The sequence below is a fragment of the Podarcis vaucheri genome (genome assembly GCF_965113315.1).
Source record: "Podarcis vaucheri genome assembly, chromosome: 10".
NCBI lineage: Eukaryota > Metazoa > Chordata > Lepidosauria > Squamata > Lacertidae > Podarcis > Podarcis vaucheri.
In genome coordinates, this window is record NC_138748.1 from 40,217,253 (window position 1) to 40,234,459 (window position 17,207).

General features: G+C 43.3%; 1 protein-coding gene across 16 annotated transcripts in view; it reads right to left on the reverse strand.

The window, feature by feature from the left end:
* Positions 1 to 17,207, reverse strand: part of ANKS1B (ankyrin repeat and sterile alpha motif domain containing 1B) — a 366,454-nt gene that overhangs the window by 66,764 nt on the left and 282,483 nt on the right. Inside the window, exon 1 of one of the 16 annotated variants that reach the window (XM_082240760.1) lies at positions 4,206 to 4,431. The exons of 11 other annotated variants lie outside the window; for them this stretch is intronic. The gene's annotated coding sequence lies outside the window, so the exon portion shown is untranslated. 4 more of the 16 variants (XM_082240772.1, XM_082240771.1, XM_082240758.1 and 1 more) reach the window with 4 other exon arrangements.

Here is a 17,207-nt window from a genome sequence, read left to right on the forward strand (position 1 = left end):
GTTTCTGGAATATGGACGTATATTGCATCCGTGAGATTCTGGGCATAATTCAAGGTGCTGACTTTAACCTTTCAACCCATGTGCAGTCTGGGACACTCATATCTTAAGGACCATCTCAAAACGTATCTGCTGTTCCTATGAGACATGTCCAGACAATTGCTTTTTAGGGGACTGAGATTCTTAAATAATAACCCCAAAGCTTCGGATAACTGTGATTAAGAATTACTTTAGACTTGCTGAATCAGGCCAATGGCCCATTTAGTCCGGAATCCAGTTCTCACAGCAGCCAAGATGCCCATGGGAAGCCCAAATGCAGGACCAGAGTGCAATAAATAGCACTCTACTTGCTTGTGATTTCTAGCAACTGGCATTCCAAAGCATACTGCCTCTGAGAGTAGCTTTAATAGGATAAACAATGGGTAAACTGGTAAGTCAACATAAAATTTCATTTATGATACTTTTTTATCTAGAGGTAGGTCCTAAAGATACAAAACCTATGAGATCTGCTAAAATTGCATCACCAGCATTTATCTTTCACTTGCATATGCATTTGACTCCTTTTCGGTTTTAACAATTTGTACAAAATATCTTCAAAGTTCATACACAGGGTGGACTTTTTCCATTTCCATGTTGCCTGTGCGATACTTTTCATAAAATCAGTTTCTCATTTAGTCTGCCAGAAATGCCTTATGGTGTTTAAATCTGCTAACATCTTATTTTATTTTCTGAGAGTCCTCAGTTTCAAGGTTTAAAACTTTACTGTTAATAGTTGTGATGTTACTGCTTAAAAAAAATATCTCACTGACTGAATGATTCTACGTATTCCAGAGCCTAGTTTTATGCCAATGTAAGCACAGTGAATGGGCTTGTTGAGGGTGCAATTTGTGAGCTGCAACTTTACAAAGTTCAGCAATCTCTACTAGTGAAAATCACATCCATTTCTGAGGATATTATGCTGATAAAACATTCTAGATATTAGACTTCCTCTCTTGCCCTGGTTGTTTTAATAGTCAGACTGCAACCCCTTATCTACCACTTCATTTTATCCTGGGTTTTTTTAAAAAAAAAGTTGGGGAGATGAAATTATAACTGATTTTTTAAAGTATTTCTCTTATATACCTTCTGAACCCTAATCAATATATAATGCATGAACTAATATAACAGTTCATTTAAAAACTCCTCTTGTAACTAAACTGGCCTATTTAAATAGCAAAAGTACATGCCCTTCCTTTTTACCAATCAAAATGAGTCAGACATGCCATTTGCATTAATTACTTCAGGGCTCTCCTTCAGCAACAACTTAGCAAAGCTTATCTTTATTCACGCAACAGGTTTGAATAATGAGCTTAATAAAAATACTCACATGTGAACAGTTAAAACACTGATCTGCAAGATCACAGCCTCTGTGTATTTACATATATCAAAGGGAGGAGAGAGCTAAACTTCTCCCTGACAAGCTGCACCAAATAGCATTCACTAAAATAACTAAGTCTCCATTTTATAGCTTCATTAAAATCTTTATGTTGCCATTAGAATGGAGTTTTACTACATGGAGATAATTAAACATTGCAGGATCAAGATCTCCTGCTCTGAAAAGAAAAGCCCTTTTGCTCTTTAAAAACCCTTGGACATATAGAAATCAACAGAAAAACCAAAGAACTACTCTTGTGACAAAGTCTTGTTCCCTCAGCACACCTGATAATGCAGATTAGGCCATTAAGGATTATAATCATAGGTGTTGCCCACTGTGTCCAAGGGATAACTTCAAGGTTGATTAATGGCTTCTTGGCAAATAACAATAGAAAATCTTTCCAAGGAACAATGGCATCAATTTAGTATTATGTTGCCAAAGCTAAATATTAAGGTTTAAAAGGTTTAGGTACTGGCCACATTGCTACTAGATAAATCATGACTTCATGCACACTGAAACACATTATCACCAGCTTTCTAAAATCACTCACTTCCCCAGACATGGGCAAAGGTGGCAATTTGTTTCAGCATTCAGGTGTAAATACACATAAACCTATATGCTAAAACTCTCAGAGCTATGTGGTCTACAGTTAGGTTTGTATAAAACATCGAAAACTGTTTTGTTCATTGTATTACTCCCACTATGTTACAGACTTTTGTGTGAGAAAAGCATGTCTGAAGCGCAGCATGAGTATTTGTTGGGAGTACAGCTTGCAATAAAATAACAACTGCTGCACACTTCACAGATGATGACGTACATTTTCCCCTAGGAAATATATATGTACGTATACACCTACAGTCATGCAGTTGTAAGATATTGAGTAGCCAACCAGCTCAATAACTACTTACCCTAACAGAATCTCATTGAAATAAATGAAACTGCACCACTGTCAAGCAATTGTTTTTAAGGCCTAAGAGAATGCTACCTGTATAAGTATGTTGTCACATGGTAGCATTCCAGTCAGATATGGCTGGAATAAAGGTTTGCACATTGTTTCCATCTCCCCTGTGTCCAGTTCATTCTAAAGGCGGGCCAAAATACAAGATATTTAATGGATGGCATTAAATGTAATTTTTTTTATGTTGTGGATGAAAGGATGCTTTCAATCAGCAGGTGTGCCAAACCTGAGAAGAGGCAGTCAAGCCCCTTTCTTTGAGAATATCTGAACAGATAGGACGAAAAGAGCCTCTTTGCAAACCCGAGACCCCATCGCCCTCCACTCCTTGACAAGTTTGAGACCACAGCGAATGTTATCAAGCCCCCCAGTGCAATGTAAACGCTGACACAACCTCCAAACAAAACCAAAAAAAGCAGTTGCAGTCTTCGCACGCTGCGTTATTGCTCTCCAGGGTGTATCGCTGGAAAGTACATGCCCACTTTTAATCACTGCTTAAAAATACATGGAGTGAGCGCACTGGAGATGAAGCGTTCCCGGTCCCCCTCCCCCAGCAGCACTCAGAGGCGAGGAAAAACTCGCCGCCCGCCACACGACAGGACCACTTCCATCAGGCGCTCCTTAGAACTACATGGCAGGCGAGGCACATCTCTCTCCTGCTCCCTCTTTGTCTCTCTGCAATTTTTTTTCTTTCCGTTTAAAAAGGCTATTTTTAGGCACCGGCGACATTCCTAAAGACTGCTTGTTTTTTGGAGGGGGGGGGGATGAGGGACGGAGGGAAGCTGCCCTTCTGAGGTGATGTTCACTCCACTGTGGCACAGCGCAGAGCCTGAAGAGCGAAGCGAGGCAGGGGCGGCCAGACGGACCCGAGCGACGAAGGCTCCTTCTCGCTCGGCACCTCCTCACCCTTTCGTCCAACCTGCAGCCTAAGAGCGGGAGCCCCCCATGGCTGCCCAAGGCAGGGACCGTCCTTGGCTGAGCCCGGACCCTCCTCCTCCCGAGCCATCCCCTCACACAGCGACTCGCTTACTCATCAGTTCCCCGGCCGGGCGGTCGGTCTCACCTAGGCGCAGAGAAGCGGCGGCCGCGACGGTGGCGAGGCGAAGCGAACGCGGCGGCGGCGGCGGGCAGGCGGGGGCTGCGAGCCAAGCCGGGGATATTTATATTCTGCAGCGTTTATCCCTCTCCTTTGTGCATCTTCCTTCCCCGCCGTGTGGCGAACGAGGCAGGGACGCCGCAGCGGAACCGAGCCGAGCGCAGCGCAGCTGAGCGCTTCCCTCCCTTGCCTGCCTGCCTCCCCCCCCCCCCATCCATCCAGCCGCCGGCACCGCCGAGCGAGGGAGGGACAGAGGGCGAGAGGGAGCGAGGGAGGGGGGCGCGCGCCCCCCGCCTCCCATCCCCCGCCGGTGCCACCGCCGCCTCTCCCCCTTTTCCCGCGCTCCCGGCCGCGTGCTCGTGCCGGGGTGGAAAAGCGGCCGCCGCCGCAGCTCGCCTCCCCGCGCACCCCACCCCATTATTTCGTCCCGCCAAAGGAGGGCCGCGGCCGCTCGTCGTCACTCACCGGGCTCTCCCGTGCGCAGAGGAGAGGTCCGGGCCGTACGCCGCGCTGGTTCCGGCCGGGCAGATTGCCGATCTACCGCTGCGCCTCCCCGCCCCCCCCCCCGCATCCCCTGTTACTATGGATATTCACCGTGTGTCTCCTCCGCTCCCGCCTGCACACGGAGAGGGAAGTGGCTGCCGGGCTGCTCGACGGGCGCCCACATACCGCCACCCAAAGCGACCCTCCCCGCTGCAGCGACTGTCGCTTCGCCGCCCTCGCCTCAGCCGCCAGAGGTCTACCTGTCACTATCCCGCCAGGGCCGGACTCTCCCCGCTCCTTCGGCTTGAGGAGCTAAGGGAGGTTCATGAAAATGCTGATTACACCCTGCTGAGGCAGGGAGACGCAGAGGGAGGCCCTAACGCGCCTCCGCGCTGCAGCCTTGGGGAGAGAGGATCACCCTCAGGGCACCTACACAGCTGAGGCAAATGCCTCCACTCCGGCGCGGAGCGTGACGCGCAGAGCACCCACCGCCACACAGGCTCGCGGAAGAAGCCAGACACAATTCAATAGTAGAGTGGATTCAAAGGGCCGGGAGTAACGCAGTAGCCATTTAAAAGCGAACTGCGCCGCACCTGTAACCAGGCGGGGAGACTGACGCGCGTAGCTGCTGGCTACACGAATCAAGGGGAAATTCTGATGTTGTGTTGCCAAAGTGAGGCAGTCTCTGCTTCTGTGTGTCCCATCCCACCACCACGGTTTCCTCCAGTAACATTTAAGCACTCCTACACACACACAACACACACACACACCTCTGCACGGAGGAGGTGCATTTCTACTGTGATAGCTCACACGTTGTTAAAACAAAAAGATTGGGTCTAAATTGCTAGTCCGTTTCTGGGATCCAGGGATGGGGAAAACACCTTGTGATTGGTGCTGCGTGCTCTTATTCTTTTCTCTCATATATATATGAGAGAAAGCATATATATATATATATATATATATATATATATATATATGCAGGTTTTGGTGTCTTCGGGTGTCTTCCCGTGTAAGAGTCGGGGTGTCTGTGCGACGTTTCGACGAGGTCTCACTCGTCATCTTCAGGCTGGTGCTTTCGGCTTCTTGTTACTGGAACAGAGCAGAGTCTGGTGTTTGAGTTCCTATAAATACTGTTGAGGGGTGTGGTGTATAGCCTCCAACGTTCTGGGCAGAGAGGAAGTTCCTAGATTAGTGTGCCTTTTCTTCTTTTGTTCCTTAATTACTTGAGGGATATCTTGGGTGATTTCATGAGTGATATTCTGAATACCACTGGGTGGGTCATTAAGTGTAGATTAGTTGCTAAAGCTTTCGTGTCTTGACCTCTTGAGCTTGTGAAGAGTTTTTCTGAGAAGATGGCTGTGCTGCATTTAGTTGTGCTCTGGCTTGGCTTCGTGTATAGGGGCGAGCTGTGGTTTTGTGCCTTGTGCCAGCCAGATCTGTGTAGGGATTGCAGGGGGGTGCAGCATCCGGAGGTGCCACTATAGTTTGGCTGCTGGATGGAGTCTGTAATATGTCTGTGGAGAGGGTGTGGGTTTGGGTCTGGTGTGGTTGATTGGTGACGGCGTTCTGTGTGCCTCTGGTTCTGGTGTCGGTTTTTGTGGGGAGGGCTAATTTCCAGATGTCTGGCAGGCGGGACGTGTCGTCACGCTTGTTCATGTTGTGAGGGTGTTTCTCTATCTCGATGGCTTCCATGATTATTCTCTTGTGGTGATGTTCCATGTTAAAGAGCAATTTGGAATCTGCAAAATTAATTTCGTGTCCTGTTTCTTTCATGTGTTGGAAAAGAGAGGAAGTTTTTTCTTCTTTTTTGACGGCATTCTTGTGTTCTGCGATACGTGCATTTATTCGTCTGTTTGTTTGTCCAATGTACGTGGCTGGGCAGACTTTGCAGGGTATTTCATAGACCCCTTGGTTTTCCAGCTGGATTTTGTCTTTTGGGTTTCTGAGGATATTGGCTATTTTTTGGTTGGTGCAGAAGGCTGTTTTGATATTGTGTTTATGGAGGATTTTGCTGATTTTGTCTGTAGTGCCCTTGATATAAGGAAGGAGGGCCATGCCATTGTTTTCTTCTGTGTCTTGGTTTTTGGGGGGTGTTTCTTTTTGGATTAGCTTCGTAACCCTGTTTTTCTGGTATCCATTGGCGATTAACACATTTGAGAGATTCTGTAACTCAGTTGTCAAGTGGTCTTTGTCAGCCAGGCGTTTGGTTCTGGAGATGAGAGTCTTGGCTACGGAGTTTATTTGTGCCGGGTGGTGGTGTGATTGTGCATGTAAGTAGCGGTTGGTGTGTGTTTTTTTCCGGTAGATAGTGTGTCCTAGGGAGCCATCAGGTTTTTTGTAGATTAGGACGTCAAGAAAGGGGAGTTGGTTGTTGTCTTCTATTTCCATAGTGAATTGTATTTTGGGGTGTAGGCTGTTGAGATGTGTGAGGAAGCTATCTAGTTTTTCTTTCCCGTGTGGCCAAATTACAAAGGTGTCATCAACATATCTGAGCCAAAGTTTGGGTTTGTGTTCTGACTTGTCTAAAGCATTGGTTTCAAAGTGTTCCATGTACAAATTTGCGATGACCGGTGAGAGGGGTGATCCCATAGGTGCTCCTTCTATCTGTTTGTATCTTTGTCCATTGTGGATGAAGTACGTGTTGGTTAGGCAGTGGTTGGTCAGGTCCAGGATGTATTTGGGGGGGTTGTATTTGTTTTGAATGGCTGTCAAGGCTTCATTAATGGGCACTTGAGTGAAGAGAGATACAACATCGAAGCTCACAAGTAGGTCATCGGGATGTAGGTATTGTTTCTTTATTGTTTCTATGAACTGGAAGGAGTTAGTAACGTGTGAAGCGATGGATTCTGCATAGGGCTGAAGTTGCTTAGCGAGAAATTTAGCGAGATTTTGTAGAGGTGAGCCTATGGAGCTGACTATTGGTCTGAGTGGTGTTCCTTCTTTGTGTATCTTGGGGAGACCGTAGAGTTTGGGGCATCTGGATGATTTTTCTCTGGGGATGATTCTTAGCTGGATTTCTTCACTGATAGGAGAGGCTTTTATTTTGGATTTGGTGGTTTTTTCCAGATAGGTGGTGGGATCTGTTTTTATAGGTTGGTAGGTAGGGTCTTGGAGTAGATTTGATAGTTTTGCTTGGTAGTCCGATTGCTTTCGTAGATTTTCACGGGTACAGGAATGCAGGTTTTGGTGTCTTCGGGTGTCTTCCCGTGTAAGAGTCGGGGTGTCTGTGCGACGTTTCGACGAGGTCTCACTCGTCATCTTCAGGCTGGTGCTTTCGGCTTCTTGTTACTGGAACAGAGCAGAATTCCAGTAACAAGAAGCCGAAAGCACCAGCCTGAAGATGACGAGTGAGACCTCGTCGAAACGTCGCACAGACACCCCGACTCTTACACGGGAAGACACCCGAAGACACCAAAACCTGCATTCCTGTACCCGTGAAAATCTACGAAAGCATATATATATATATATATATATATATGAGCTTTTTATGATACAGCAAGATTTAAAAAAAACACCAAGTCTATAGAAAAGTAAAAGCAGAAAAAGTAAAGATGTGATGAGCATGTATAGAACAAAAAAAGGGAAGGGAAAAAGAAGAAAAGGAAAAGAAATGAAAAGAGACAAAGAAAGAAAAAGGGGGTGAAATAAAAAGTGAAAGGGATCCCGATTCTCTGGCTGTCAGTTACCGGTACATAAAAAGAATTATTCAAAACATTTGCTCTATGATAACATTCAACTATTCTACTTTCTACAAACCAGCATTTCCCCTATTTTTTCCACTCAAATATCATGTTCACTTTCCATTTCACACAATAAGTCCAAAAGGGGATCCCAATTAATAATATAGATAAATGTAAGCAATAGTTTCAGCTTTATCTGCAACAATTTCAGCAAGCAATCCTGCCATCATACTAAATAATGGTAAACATTTCCCTCTTTGAGCATATAAGAGTCTCTCTGCTGTGATCATATCTTAAGATCATTCTCCACAATCCCTTTCTTATTATTGGTCCACACCCAGCTCTGTAGATTCCAGTTTCTACTTCCTGTGCATTTGCCATGTTTTTCCAGCCTTAACTAATATTGACTCCTTCATTGGTGTTTCTTCCACTCTTTTCCCAAAAAGAATGACAGAGATTTAATAGCTTTATAGCCTGGGATCATGTCCTGTCATAGGTAGAACTCTTCCTCTCTCAATTCCATCTATGTCAGATTATCCTGATCTCTCTCAGTCTCTGCATTTATAACTTCATTTTTGTTTTCCAAAATCTCAGCTTTATCATTTAGTTGGTTCATTTCTCCATTCACTTTTATAGCAAGTTCTTTCATTTCACCAGTTGTTCCTTCAAGTTTTGCCATAGTTTCATCTCTCAGTCCTGTCAGTACTTAGTCATCTACACCTCTATGTTATTTCTGATCCCTTTTTGCATTTCATTCATCTCTGGTTTAATTTCAATCCTTGTTTAATTCATCTTTCATCTGAAATATTCTATTTGTTCAGCAAATATCTGCTGAAGAATACCAACAGTAAGTGGTGTGTCCAAAGTTGCATTTCTTTCCTCTATCACTTTTTCCCTGGTACGTGCCATACTGAATATTAAGACTACTTAAAACATAAAGAACAGGTCTTCTCCCTTTTTTCACCCATGTTTTCCTGTTCTGTTTTTTGATATTGCTAAAAGTTATGGAATGCCAAATTGTGTGCCACTAGGAAGAGTGTAATAGCCATTAAGCATTAGAGCATGCTCCTCCAATACTGAACTTCTTGGTTTATGTTTTGCATTGCTTCTTTAATCTAAGCCTAGATTCTCTTTCAACGCACTTACAGTATGCAGTGAAATCACTGGGTGATTTTTCTTGCTCTTTCAGAATGTCCCTCAAGTGTTTCTAGTTATTGGTCCTGGTACTCCCTAGTGAAGAACTGGCACTGTGAAAGCCACCACCTGAAAATGTTTTGAACCAACAGTAAAAAGAAGCCTTGTTGGTACTCTCAGAAAAGGCAAGCCTGGATCGTGCTGAATGCCAAGGCAACTGCAAGAGAGAGGAGTCTGTACATACAATAATTTCCCACATGCAGTCACCAGCTTCTAATACACATGGATGGGCCCTTGTAGAGGGCAGCAGCAGGACCCCCCAACATCACACCTGCACCAGGCACCATAAAAAGGTATCCCTGGAAAGCTAACCATGGGGGAGTGGAGTGTCAAAGGCACTTCTCCCCCAGGAAGCTTATAGGTTTGGGAGATGTATATTTCTGCATTGCAGGGGGTTGGACTAGATGGTCCTTAGGGTCCCTTCCAACTCTACAATTCTATGATCTCAAATGAACCCACAAGAAGAAAGATGCATCTGTTTAGGGAAGTTTTTAATGTTTGAAGTTTTATTCTGTTTTAAGTCCTCTGTTGGGAGCCATCCAGAGTGGCTGGGGAAATCCAGCCAGGTGGGCGAGTTATCATCATCATCATCATCATCACCACCATCATCTTATTTGCTAGGGAAAAAGGAAGGGCAAAGTACAGAGATTTGGAAGACCAGAATATAAGACAAGCAGGACAAGTACACTAAAGGAGAGGGGATTCCTACTGCCTACTGTCCAGACTTACCAACCCCACGTCTCTGACTTCATACAAATGACTTCATACAAATAAGATCCTTTACTTCCTTCAGTCCCTACAGCAAACAGCATATAGTATAGAAGCTGTATTACAGAGGTTGTAACGTGCGGGAAATGGTGGTGGAGGATCCTAAAGTAGCAAATTCCTAGGAATGCAGAGCAATCAAGGGGTAGCAGTACCCAGGTTCTTCAACCAAGGCTTTCACTTTTGCAAGTGCACAAAATTGCAAGTAGCCATGGTTATTAAGCACTTGCTTAACTCCTTGTGAAACCACAGGAACTCAAATGTGTTTGGCTGGACTACGTGCAATGTGATTGCTGCAAAAATGCAACCCATTCAGACTCGCTTGCCATGAAAAAAGGATAAATAGTGAACAAAATGGGAGAGGAATAATGGTCACTCACAGTAACAGGCACCCAAAGATGCAGAGGGGCAAATAAATCTATATACTCTCTTCAACAGCTTCAGTTTCATTTCCTGGGAGCTGGGCATGTTTAGCCTGGAGAGGAGGAGGTTAAGGGGTGATATGATAGCCATGTTCAAATATATAAAAGGATGTCACATAGAGGAGGGAGAAAGGTTGTTTTCTGCTGCTCCAGACAAGCGTACACGGAGCAATGGATCCAAACTACAAGAAAGAAGATTCCACCTAAACATTAGGAAGAACTTCCTGACAGTAAGAGCTGTTTGACAGTGGAATTTGCTGCCAAGGAGTGTGGTGGAGTCTCCTTCTTTGGAGGTCTTTAAGCAGAGGCTTGACAACCATATGTCAGGAGTGCTCTGATGGTGTTTCCTGCTTGGCAGGGGGTTGGACTCGATGGCCCTTGTGGTCTCTTCCAACTCTATGATTCTATGATTCTATGATTCCCTTCAGTCAAGCAACTTTTTTCTACATCAATGTTTAAATAAATCTAAAATGCAAGAATTAAACAAAACAGCTACAAGTAAGATTCCCAAAGGATTATTTACTTTAGTAAATGTATTCCATTTAGCAATAAAAACATCTCTAATAAGGAAAAATGTAGCAAGGGAGTTAATTGCCTGGTAATTTGGCTTGTATGGAAATGAGTGCAAGGGCCGGCACTGGTCTCTTCCAGTTTAATATTTCCTCTTAACGAGTACTTTGGGTATTAAAGGTAAGCAGATTACTGGTGGAAATGAAATGAAATGAAATGTTGCTACATTTTGATAAAAGTACATAATTTCTAAGTTCCATGATCTTTTCTACTTCCCCACTTGCGCTAACCCCTGTGGGTCTGATATTTTTTCTTTCCTGTACTTGTTCTTCTCAAAGGCTCAGATATAATTTGTTTTCCTCATGTTATGCTCACTTCAGCTTTATGTGTTGCTTTTTCAAGACAGAACCTTAGTCATCCTGGTGGATGACTAATGCCAAGGAATTTGGGAAGTGCAACTGGATTGGTTACACTAGACCTCTCTGTGGCTTTGAGTATAATGTCCCTTCTAGAGCAGGTGTCTGGGTTGGGTTCAGGAGGCAATTTCTGCAGAATTCCTGTTCTCAGCGGTAGCACTGTTTCCTTGGGACTGGCTAGGGCTGATGGGAATTGTAATGCATAACATCTGGGCACCAGACTGGCATATGGTACTGTCTTGTCTCATGCTTTTCAACATCCAGATGAAACTGCTGGGTAGGTGGGGAGTCATCTGGAGATTAGGACTGAAGTGTTATCAGTATGTAGATCACACTCAGCTCTACCTTTCTTTTCTAGCTCCTTATTCCCAGGGAGGTTGTGAAACTGTTGAACCAGTGTTCGAAGCAGTTTTTGGATGGATGAGAGTGTGTAAGCAATCATGATTCCCAGGCATTCCAGGGTGGGAAAGTGGGGGAATGGCAGTAGATCATGATGCAGCACCATTCATTAGGGCAGTCTGTCCCAAAGAAGACCATGCTGCTGTGGTTTTGTTTTGTTTTTGAACTATGACTTAGCTCTTCACTCAGTCTCTAAGGAAACATTTGCCCATCTGCTGCTTTCCAGATGTTTTGGGCTACAACTCCCATCTGTCCAAAACATCTGGAGGGAATCAGGATGGCAAAGGAGATAAAGAGATAACAGATTTCTCAATTAATGTCCAATTCATTTTTTAAAAACAATAATTTTAAACAAGAAACTTGTTCCCACTCACTGCCTGGAGACCCTTGGAGTTCTTTTCAGAACCAGTATTGGTACAAATGGAAGTAAAAGCATGTCTGGCAGTAATGGTGGACCAAAATAGAATGGCTCAGGTGCGAACAAATGAGAGCAACTGGAAGGCAGGAAGTACAGTTAGTGGATAGCACAAGAACATCACTATCCATGTTAAAACCAAACCCACCTAAACCTGAAGGGTAGAAGCACAAAGAAGTGCTAAAAACATTCACACCAAAACGTTTTTTTGCACTGCTGTTCTGAATCTTTTTTCTTTTTTTTAAAGTAAGATTTTTCTGCATTAATGGAAAAATAGATTAAGGGGGGAAAGCATGTGGTTATTGAAAAAAAAGAAGGATGTCATGCATATACCCCATTTAAAATGATTATGATACAAATGTATGGATAAACCATAGAGAAAACAGTATAAAAGATTTGTCTGGACACACCTGATATGGCAGAGTAGAGCAGTCTTCCCCATGGAATGAAACAATTACAGAATAGACAGCACACAGGTTTCAATGACAGAACAAACTTCTTCATAAAGTCACACAACCATTGAGCTGTACCCAAGAGAAATTAAAATGTAAGTACCAAAGGCTAACTAGAAAAGCTAGGACAGATGATGTGAATTCAGTCCAGAATATCATCCTGGAAAAAACATGATACAATACTACAGAGAAATGTAAATATCCCAGTGTTACAGCAGCAACACAAGTGCCAAGGACTAGAAAGTTCATAGATCCTTTTCTGGTTGTGATCTGTGTCTGTTCCCCTAGTCCTTGAAAAAATGTATAAGTTATTTCTAGAGAGGTCATCTAGTAATTGGGTAAGACAGCACTAGCTTGACTAATAAAAACAAGTTTGACCTAGAGCGCTTTATATGCTGAGAAGAAAAATGAGGGCCAACTAGCCGTGAAGTTAAATGCAACTTTGCATTTAATGTGCAAGCTTTTTTTAAAAAATGCATTATTACATGCTTCCCTGACAGTTATCAGGGTCTCAGCAGATATAGATGGGGATTTAACCCTCTCTCACCCTGCTATGGTTCTGAGGAAAAATCTTCCTCTGAAAGCACCTCTGAACAAATGCTTGGTAACAGGCTCAAAGCTAACATAGCCCTGGTTGCATCTTCTTCTCTCTCCAATCCAATAAGCCACTGGCCTCTGCCCAAATTGCTCCCAGAAACATCCTTTATGGGAGGCAGGAAGGCAGAGAGCATCTTTGCTCAGTGGGAAAATGATGCCCTGCAGACGATTCCTCCCATCAACAAGTCTCTTAACCTTAGCAGGCCTCATGTGCAAAGTGCCGTTTTCAGACTAGGGATGTTAGGTCCTGTAGTCCTAGTCCTGTGGGAAAATGACTCCATGTGCACAATTCCCAATGAAGAGGGCTTAGAGCCCAGTAATCCAATCTCATCTTCCACCAGCAATCACAAAGCAGCACTATCATCACCACCACCCTATTCACTTTAGAAAGAGAAAGAGCACTGGACCTCTGAAAACCAGATGTTCAAACAGCTGTGCAGGGCTGTTTAAAGTTCTTTCATAAACAATCCCACCCTCCTCTTTGAACCTCTGATTTCTGGAAATTTAAAGAGTAGTATGGTTCTGTTTGCAAAAGGGCTCAAATAGCTTGTGCTGTGCTTAGAAGTCCCAAAAACTGAGGCTTCAAAGTGCACAATCAGCTGACTTCATAGTTATGTCAGGTGACTGGCAGGTGGGGTCTTTTTTAAAGAGCTTATGTGTATAAACTATGACACCCCCAACCCCCCCAATCTACTAGCCTTATATTACATCCTTCAAGGATTTTGACTATGCCTGTTTTTTAGTCCACTGCAAATAGAAAAAATGACCCTTCATTCATTACTGGTGGACTGTATTTGGCTTGTGACCAGCAAAATAGCGAACTCAAAGGAATACAAGTCTATGCCAGATTTATGTTAAACTAGATTGCATTATCTGCTCCCTTGAGTATTGTCTTTCTTTCTTAGAATGGTCTCTCACACTGCACAAAATATAGCCCATAACATTCAGTAACCTTGTTCTATTATAGTTTGGAAGTTGGAGATAAATATTTTCTTTGTTAAAGCACAGAGATTCAGAATTTGCATAATTCAGTGAAAATGTGTCTCAGCATTGACAGAAAATGAAAATTTAACAACTGCATTTAAAGTATAAAAAAGAGAGGAGCTTCAGAATAATCAGCAGTTTGAAGTTGTTTTTGCTGACTAGAATATGAAATTGGCCTGATTCTGCCTGTCATTGATACTGATAGCTTTGCTCCAGATGTGTCCAGCATAATCTACATAATCTCTTCATTACATTATATTGCCCTGTTTATTTGCCAATTTAAAAAGTGTATGGAATTACTCAATGCACATGTGGCAGCTGTATGAGAATTTCTTGTCAGTACAGCAGTTTCTTTATCTAAACTGGGGTACTATGGTAGGAAAGTACAGGTGTTGTGCTAGGGGAACCTGCACAAATCTGGGAGGGATTTCAATGTGGATTTTCCTGAAGTGTATAACTTGCTGCACTTATAGGTATGAAGTACTTCACAGTATCTCTTCCTTCATCCTGCTGTATGTGTATATACATAGCCTAGTGGGTGCAATCCACATTCCTTTAAAGGCAATGTCAAATCTCTCAATTTTCATGGATAAAGGCTGTACCATAAATCCTTATCTTATTACTATTGGGAGCAGCACAGACAGAAGAAACACCATGGTGCACCTGTAGCAGCAAAACCAAGTGCCTTCTGTTGCCCTATCTGCAATGAAACCTGTCTCTCCTGTATCAGTCTCTACAGCCACAGCAGGGACTGTAACTCTCCAAGGGTTTTACTTCACCCCTGAAGGTACACACTTCCATTGTCTCCTGAGACAGGTAAATGCAACACACTTCAAATAGGACAGTGTAAGAGAATCAGATCCAGGGGTCAGCAAAGGTTTTCAGCAGGGGGCTGGTCCACTGTCCCTCAGACCTTGTGGGGGGCCGGACTATATTTTGGAAAAGAAAAAAAAAGAACGAATTCCTATGCCCCACAAATAACCCAGAGATGCATTTTAAATAAAAGCATGCATTCTACTCATGTAAAAACACCAGGAAGGCCCCACAAATAACCCAGAGATGCATTTTAAATAAAAGGACATGTTCTCCTCATGTAAAAACATGCTGATTCCTAGACCATCCGTGGGCTAGATTTAGAAGGCGATTGGGCCGGATCCAGCCTTTGGGCCTTAGTTTGCCTACCCATGAACTAACCTGTTAAATGCTCTAGGAGCAAAAAAAAAAAATTAAATCATTTAAAAATAACTTTAAATATTTTTCATTTTATTCTTTTACAGTACCTGTGTTACCACTGCCTTTTACATTCCGCATGTACTGTATTGTAAATCAGTGCAGTGTAACCAGGTGTCATAATATATAGCATAAAGAGTTTCTTTCTTTAAAGCTATTGAAGTCTATGTTGGAAGTTCTGCTCATTGTACTGGGACATAATTTCTTATCTGCCTATTATGCAATTAAAGCAAATGGCAGGACACCAAGTGATCTTGGTTCCCATTCAGAGCTGAAATAACAATACTGTTTTTCATATTGTGCACATCATATGAGCTCCTTCTACTTCAGTAAAATAGGATTAAACCAAATAACATGATTGCAATTGGGTGGTATATCTATACAGCCCATCCCTGGATAAATTAAACAAAATGCTTTCTGCTAACATTTTGTTACTCCTATGCTATTTTTGGCACATAATTATCGAGAAGAAAAAATGTAATCTGTACTTGCAAGCAAAACAGGTAAATTTTGGCGGTGTTCTTAAGCTGCTGTCAGGTTGAGAAGTAATTAGTTTAGACTTCTTTATATAAAAGGTTTGGAAATCACTAAATTATTTTGATGCTTATATTTCTCTTGGCATTTTGTACAGGAAGAGACCCAGCAGTTTATTATTATATTGTTGTAGGTTTGAGGAAGGGACCCTCAAAATCCTAGAAATGAATAAATGGTGAGATTTTGATTATTTGGGATATGAAGGGGAAATACCAGCTGCAGAGGAATTGCTAGCCTATGCAAAGAAAATGACCTGGCCAAGCTAGGGCCATTAAGAAGCAACACAGGGCCACTGAGGGCCATTGGCAATGCAAGAGAACTGTCCTTCCCCCTTGCCCTGAGGAGTGAAGGGAGACAGGGGATTTGGAAGGTGGTCAGGGTAACTGGGCAAGATATCACAGGAAGGGTTTGGGGCCTTTAGCAAAAGGCTTGGAATAGCTGAGAAAAAGGGCAGAATGATCTGGGCTTGCTGAAGGCAGGCTGGGAGAGATGCCTCCAGTGCTGTGTGGAACAAACCCCTATTGAGATGACCATGATAGAAGATCTGGAATCCCTCCATCTAAATTCAGCTGTAAATATGTGGATAGATCATAGTTCTTAAAGCTACAACAGATTACCCCCTCCTCCAATGCTTAGATGGTTATAAGGATTAAGCCTGGGTTGAAGAGCAGAGTTGGCTGCTATGTAACCTAGGAAGGGGAGAAAAAGCAGCAAGGAGAGGGTCAGAGAGCAACGTTTGATTTCTGCTGGAATTCAAGGCTGTGGTTATCAGAGAAGCAAGGCCCTTTTGAGGTATTGATGCTGTGAACCCCTTCAACATAGGATCTGGTTGTGTATATGTGTAAATAAACCCAATATCTAAAAGACACAACAGTCTCCACTGTGCTTCATTTCCAAAAGGAAACATGAGTCCTGGGTAAACAGGTGGAACCCCTGGAATCTCACACTGCTCAGAGATTGGGGTGGTGTGCAACACTATCCCCATTTTAAAACACTCTCAAACTGTATTGTAAAACCACACTACAGTGGTACCTCTGGTTACGTACTTAATTCGTTCCGGAGGTCTGTTCTTAACCTGAAACTGTTCTTAACCTGAAGCACCACTTTAGCTAATGGGGCCTCCTGCTGCTGCCGCTGCACGATTTCTGTTCTCATCCTGAAGCAAAGTTCTTAACCTGAGGTACTATTTCTGAGTTAGCAGAGTCTGTAACCTGAAGCGTATGTAACCCGAGGTACCACTGTATTTGTATAATTCAGTTGTTTGTTTTATATGCACAGAATTTCAACAATCAAACCCCTCACCCTGCTTATGTTATCTTTCTTCTAACTTGGGAAGCATTTCTGCACTATAAGTCATAGCTGTCAACTTTTCCCTTTTCTTGCGAGGAATCCTATTCGGAATAAGGGAATTTCCCTTTAAAAAAGGGACAGCACCGCTATAAGTTGAATCCAAAGTTCTGGTGGACAGAATTTCACATGTAGGAGGCTCTCATCTGAAAAGTGGGGCAGGGGGGAGCTATTTCTGCTGATTCCTCCTTCCCTTTGCTGCCACCTGGAAAGCTGCTATGTAGAGTTGGAGAAGCCACTGGAATAGGGTGGGATGTGGCAAAAGGAATGGTGGAAGAAATCAGCAAAAATTGCATCTCTCCCTCCCCTTGTTGCAG